The sequence below is a fragment of the Halichoerus grypus genome, chromosome 5 (assembly GCF_964656455.1).
Source record: "Halichoerus grypus chromosome 5, mHalGry1.hap1.1, whole genome shotgun sequence".
In the NCBI taxonomy this organism is placed as follows: domain Eukaryota; kingdom Metazoa; phylum Chordata; class Mammalia; order Carnivora; family Phocidae; genus Halichoerus; species Halichoerus grypus.
Window position 1 is genome coordinate 111,621,941 of NC_135716.1, and position 7,185 is coordinate 111,629,125.

The window sequence follows — 7,185 nt, forward strand, 5'->3', positions numbered from 1 at the left end:
CCCAGCTGTTCACATTCCCTACGGGATTGTCAGAAGCTCCACACGCTGTGCGGGAGCTGGAGGAAAGTAAATAGTTTAGCCAGGCAGGCACCCCACCCACCATTTTATTTTCCTAAATCACTCCTTTAGCTAATATTTCAGGGACAGACACGCGACGCATCTGGCTCCAACCAAATATTTTCAGTCAGTCAGATTCCAAGGTAAATATTTGCCACTTTGATTGCAGCCACAGTGGTAGCGGGAAACAAGGAGCCACTTATCACCCTTCAGTCAGGGCCCGCCTGGCACTGCGCTGACGTGACCCGCCCCCTCCGCGTGAGCCCCTGCGCGGGTCCCGCCTCCGCGCTTCCGGTCTTGCGGGCTGGCGCCCTTGGCGTCTGAGCCGCTCTGAGGCCTGGTTGTCTTCGAGGCGAAGCCTTGGTAGAGTCAGGGTATGGGGGTTGCTGAGCTGCTTCCTTAGCCAGATCCTTTCATTTTTAGCAGGTGCTGTCTTTCCCTCTCTTCACGACTGACTTGTCAAAAGGGTGTTGGTTGTGGACGAGAAACACCAGGGAAGGGTTAAGGAAGTCGCCTAGACGTGTGATTGGGGCGGAAGATGTCCCGCTGAAGCCTGTACCTATTACTTAAATTGCGTCCTTAATAGACTCTTTTTTTTTTTTTAAATTAGAAAGTGCCCGAGCATGAAGGGGGGAGGGGTAGAGGGAGAAGCCGACTCCCCACTGAGCAGGGAGCCTCATGGGGGTTCAGCACCCCAAGATCATGACCTGAGCAGACGCTTAACTGACTGAGCCACCCAGGTGCCCCAAGAGACTCTTAACATTGGCCCAAAGTTTTTGAGCTACAATGAATAAACTGCCCAGGGCTTTTGTCTTATGTCCTTTGCATTTCTGTGAGAATGAATGTATTAGTGTTTTTCTTATGCATGCATATTTTATGCAGGAAGAATAATAAAGAGGGATGAAGACACAGGAAAATGGCAGGTGGGGTGGTTTTGCCTTATTCTGTGGCAGGGTTTTTAACCTTTTTTGGAGTCCTTTCGAGACTATGAAAATTAAAGACCCTTTGTTTTCCCAGGAAAAGATATGTGAACACAGTATTTTGCCTATGACCAGAGGAGATTCATGGATCCCCAGAACCCATCTGCAGACTCCTATGGGGGGAGCCACGGACCCAAGATTAGGAAACCGTGGATTTTAGGTACATCATGCCCTGGTGACCTGCACCCGACATTCCTTGTCTTGCCCAGGCAGGACTAGGGTGAAAAAAGTCAGGCACTCGCCTTGGGCACAAAATTTAAGGGGGCATCAAAAAGTTCAGAAATCAAGATAAAGTTTTAGTGCAGTATTTTAAAGGATAAAATCTGCAAACTATGGCTGTGGCTTGTCAATCTTTTTTTGTAAAAAAAATTTTATTGGAACCAGGGCCAGGATTAGAGCAAGATGGGTGAGGCAGGGTTGTACAAATGCAGGTTCAGATTCTGTCTTTATTTTGAAGTTTTTATATTTTGTATTTTGTTCAGTTTTTTATCTTTATTTATTTTTTTTAATTTTATTTATTTTTTTGACAGAGAGGGAGAGCGAGCACAGTAGGGGGAGCGGCACGCAGAGGGAGAAGTAGGCTTGCTGCTGAGCAGGGAGCCCGACTCAGGGCTCGATCCCAGGACTCTGGGATCATGACTTGAGCCGAAGGCAGTCGCTTAACGACTGAGCCACCCAGGTGCCCCACAATTTTTTATTTTTAAATAAAATACTGTAAAATAAATAGTAAAATAAATTTACTCTGTTTTAAATAAAACAGAGTAAAATACTGTTTTGAATACTGAGTTTTTTTGACCCCCTCTTCTTTAATTTTGCACCTGGCACTAGTGTCTCCTTTGCTTACCCTCAGTCCTGCTTGTGTCCAGGATGCTGTTCAAGTACAAACCGAGTGTACGTGATCACTTGCCGTGTGCTAGGCCCTGAGCTCCCAGATTTCCAGAAAGGACGGGTGGTGGGAAAAACTCTGATCTATCAAAAGGGTTGATGTGTAGTCCTGGCTCTGTCATGTCCTGCTGGATGACCTTGGCCAGTGAACTTAGCTTTTCTGAGCCTCTTCTTAATTGCAGAATGAGAGGGTGAGACTGGGTACTTTCCAGTTCTGGCAGTCTGTGGTTCTAGGACTTTGAAAAAGGCAGCTAAGCCAAATTGTTCTCTAGAAAACAGAGTCCTCAATGATCACCCAGTTCCACATCCCAGTCCTCTAGGGTTCTCTTGATTTGCCTTCTTGATGGAGGGGTTTGGCATTCTACAGACTTTCATTTGTCTCAGTGTGAGGGCCCAGACCATCAAATTTCTTCAACTTGAGTACTGATTGGTAGAGTCAAAGATCTTGAGAGCTGATGAGAGTAAAGTGCAGAGAGATGATTTAGTTTTAAGGAAAATGAGGCTCAAATAGGTGAAGTCAGTTGGCCAAGGCGGCACAGTGTCAGATTTAGAACTAAAACCCCAGTGCCTGATTGCCATCAGGTGGGATATAATGCATGCCTTTCTACTTCTCTCCAGAGAATTTCCTAAAAGTACTTTCCTAAAAGTACTTTAGAATTTCCTAAAAGTACTCTCATAATATTCTCTCTGATTCTTGTGTTTTATTAGTTTCCTTGTTATGATGCTGCTCCTAGAGCTGGGGGATTGGGAGCCAAAATTCTTGATCAATGTCTTATCCTTAGGTCTTCTTCCCTCTCCCAGACTCATCTCGGATTTAACTTCTATGGGGATTTTTTAAACTGCTACAAGGCATATAATCTTAGAAAGCTAACTTCCTCTGTGTTTCTTTTGAAAGATATTTTTAAAACTGGAGAGAACAAGTGATGCATAACAATCTGTAAGGTATGTACTGTTATTACTGTTATTTTACTAATGAAGAAATTGAGGCACAGAGGGCTAATTAACTTGCCCAAAATCTCGCAGCTAAGTATCAGAACCAGGACTCAAATCCAGGCATCCTGACTCCAGGGTCTGTGCTTTTTTAACTAGACACTGTGTGGCTTCTCTTGTGGACCATTTCACCCGAGCTTGAACAATTCAAAGGACGGAAAGCTATCTCAGGAGATCCTAGTTCTGTTGCTGGGCAACCTCTTCTATTGGAATGTCTTCCTTCTATTTGTTGGAACAAGTTATAGACAGTTATCCAAAATGGTTTTCTGTTGTCTAAATAAGAAGATAAAAAGGTGAGTGAAGAATACAGAGTAAAATCTCGCAATCTATCCTGTCTCCACCAAACATTCCCGACCCACTCACTTCCACTTATGTGGGCTTCCTGAAAAAACACAAAGTTCCCTCTTTCAGTTTTGTGTCTATTGAAAGTAAAATCCCCATCCTATGTGTTTATACCTTGTTCTGAGAAAGATTTAGTTTGGCCCACATGGGTTAGAAAGTATGGTTAAGTAGCATAAATTAAAAGTGTATGACACGATCCAGCAATTTCACTTTTAGGTATTTTTCCTTTAGAAATTGTTACAGGAGCTTACCAGGATAAATACTCAAGGGATTTTATTTCATTTTTGTAATTGCACAAAAATTGTAGGCAATTTAGATGTGCACCAATAAGGAAATGGCTAAATAAATAATAAATTAATGAAGTTGTGAGAGGATTTCAATGTAAAATTGAACTGGAGGATACGAATTGGAGACCCTCATGCATGCTCCCTCAGAAGAATGGAATTTAACTGAGAGACTGATTTCTTGTAAATGCCTGATTTACAGAAGATCAAGGCTTCTCTCCTGACCAAAGGACATCCACCAAGAATCTCTCCCTGGCAGGCCTTACCCCTCTTTGCACTCCTTACTCATAAGTATAGCCTGCCCCAAATCCTCGAAGGACTCACCTGTAGCCTGATACAGCATGTTTCCCAAATTGCAGTTCCCTTTGCAATTCCCAAATACACTCAAATTTCTGGTAATTTGAACTTGCCTCAGTTTACCTCCTTGTTTAGGTTGATAGAGTACCTTTTAACTATTTTCAGTGTATAGTATTAAAATTGGTGCTTGATGGCATATCATCTCCATTGTTATCCCAGTGGTAATACAGCAGTTTAAAGAAATAAACATGGGGTGCCTGGGTGGCTCAGTCGGTTGGGCATCTACCTTCGGCTCAGGTCATGGTCCGAGGGTCCTGGGGTCGGGCCCTGAGTTGGGCTCCCTGCTTAGTGGGGAGTCTGCTTCTCTCTCTGCCTCTCCTCCCTGGCTTGTGCTCTCTCTATTGCTCACTCACTCTCTCTTAAATAAATAAACGGAATCTTAAAAAAAAAAAAAAAGAAACACTTTTTTTCTCATTCAAAAGGTTATTGAAGAAAATATGGAAAATAATAAAATGTAAAGAAGGAAACAAAGAACCTATAATCCTACACCCTAAAGATAACCACTGTGAAGCTTTAAATTTATTTCTTTCCCATCTTTTTTTTAGGTGCAGTACTTTTTTAGTAGATTTTTTGTGATAAAATATATATAATATAAAATATATTATTTTAAACATGTTTAAGTGTACAATTCAGTGGCATTAAGTACATTCACATTATTGTGCACCTATCATGACTATCCATTTCCAGAAATTTTTCATCATCCCAAACTGAACTCAATTTCAATCAACAATAACTCCCCCATTATTCTCTCCCCCAGCTCCTGGTAATCACTATTCTACTTTTTTTTTTTTTTTTTCACTATCCTACTTTCTATCTCTGGATTTTGCTACTCTAGTTACCTCATGTAAGTGAAACCATACAATATTAGTCCTTTTGTTTTTGGCTTATTTCACTTAGCATTATATTTTTAAGGTTCACCCACATGGTAGCATGTTTAAGAATTTCCTTGTTTAAGGGCTGAATAATAGTCCATTGTAAGTTGTTGAGTATTAAATGAGATAATAAATGTGAAGCATTTAAGAGCAGCACAGAGTACTACAAACAAACACATTTTGTTTATTTATTCATTGATGGACATTTGGATAATTTCTACCTTTTGGCTATTGTGAATAATGGTTATGAACATAGTGTACAAATATCTGTTCCTGATTTCAGTTCTTTTGGATATATACCTAGAAGTGGAATTGCTGGTTCATATGCTAATCCTATGCTTAATGTCTTGAGGACTACCATACTATTTTCCACAGCAGCAGCACCATTTTAAATTCCTATTTGCAGTGCATAAAGGTTCTGATTTCTCTGCATCCTTGACAACATTTGTTATTTACCATTTGCAAAAAATAATCTTTATCCTAATGGGTGTGAAGTGGTATGTCATTGTGGTTTTGATTTGAATTTCCTAGTGATTAGTGATGTTTAGCACCTTTTCTCAAGCCTCTTGGCCATTGTTTATGTTCTTTGGAGAAATAGCTATTCAAGTCCTTTGCCCATTTTTTGACTGGGTTTTTTGGTATTAAGTTGTAAGAGGTTTTATATGTTCCCAATATCAGTCCCTTATCAGGTATGTGATTTGCAAATATTTTCTTCAATTTTGTAGAGAAAAGTGCCTTTTCTTTCTATCAGTAGTGTCCTTTGATGCACAAAAGTTTTTCATTTTGAAGAAGTCTAATTTATTTTTTCTTTTGTTGTTTGAGCTTTTGGTGTCATATCCAAGAAATCATTGCCAAATCTACTGTCATGAAACTTTTCCCTGTATTTTCTTCTAAGAATTTTTAGGTTTCACATTTAGGTCTTTGATCCATTTTGAGTGAATTTTTGTGTATGGTGTAAGGTAAGAGTTCAATTTCAATCTTTTGCATGTGGATATCCAGTTTTCCCAGCACCATTTGTTGAAAAGACTTTCCTTTCTCTGTGTTTTTATGTTTTAGTGCTTTTTTGATTCCAGACTTACTCCTTTTGGAGCCCAGGCTGCTCCTCTGGGTTGTCCTCACCCTCATTGGTTTGTACCCTCAAGGGATTGTAAAGTTATTTGACTGGGAACGAAGGGAAGATATAATGAACGTGAATCTAGTGCAGAAGCATGGTGGCCTAGCAGAGCCTAGTGAAAGTGATAGTTGATATATTGCCTATAGTGATCTTGCTGTAACCTTGGCTAAACCTATTTCATTTGTTGTGAAATGGGAATAGTGATAACAAGACCCACCTTATTTTGTCAAATGATAGCATAAATCCTGGAATATTATTATGGCTAATAGCCATTATTGTGGTTAATGTTTATGAGGAAAGTACTCTGTGCTGCTCTTAAATGCTTCACATTTATTATCTCATTTAATACTCAAAATAGTCTTATGAGGTCGGTGCTATCATTTTCACTGTTTTACCATCTCTGAGCTTCTTTTGTTGTCTGTAAAATGAAGAAAATTATATCTTCCTTGCAGAACTATCGGGAGGATTAAACGAGAGAGTGAAAATAGAGGGCCTCGCAAAGAACACGCACATAGTAGATGCCTAACAGATGGTAGCTGCTTTCCCTCAGTCCAGGAAGTGATTCCAGTAAGCACAAACTATATTAGATGAGGATTCTGCTTTGTTCTAACAATCTTGAATTTCCTGATACTTCCCCTTCAAGGTAAATTATAATGATTATACTGGTCAGATAGGAAAGTCTGATACCATTGATTTATGATACAGGAATACTTTCTAGTTACCTACCTGCAAGGCTGAAGTAAAGAGACTTGTTTATTATCAGACGCTAGGAAGACTTCTATAGACACTCATCTAGGGAATGAACAAGCACAACAGCCCTGGAAACAGCTAGCTATGTATTGTGCGCCAATAGATTAGTGATGTTTTAACACTCATCATTTTGACTGATAAAGTGTCATTTCTCTAAATCTTTCTTCATTTCACTACCTTTTCCCACCTCCTTTATTTATCTTTTTTTCTTTTTTTCCATTTTCCCATCCCTTGTGGTATTTATTTGGTAGAAAAATAAGGTGGAAAGCACAGTGCTTCTGCTTCACACTAACACATTACAAGCTTAGCCAACACAAGCAGTTTTAAAAATAATGAGGACAGTGAAGATGTACAACTGCCTGAGACCAAACTAGAAAAGCAGGGCTTAAATTAGTTAATACATTAATATAGTCCTTAGTGTTGCAGTTATTCTGGGTCATATTTTCTGGATATTATTTAGACATTCATTGGTTAGATCCAGGCCGTGCATTTTCTCTTTGGCTGCAGCTAATATGTTAACTGGCAGTGGGATCAAGTCCTGCTCCTCAGTGGCA

General features: G+C 39.9%; 1 long non-coding RNA gene across 1 annotated transcript; it reads left to right on the forward strand.

The window, feature by feature from the left end:
• The first annotated feature begins 972 nt into the window (after positions 1 to 972).
• LOC118542844 (uncharacterized) lies at positions 973 to 6,441 on the forward strand. The gene is made up of 3 exons (XR_013447551.1): positions 973 to 1,197; positions 2,818 to 2,864; positions 6,334 to 6,441. It is a non-coding gene; the product is annotated as an uncharacterized LOC118542844 (long non-coding RNA).
• Positions 6,442 to 7,185: the final 744 nt, after the last annotated feature.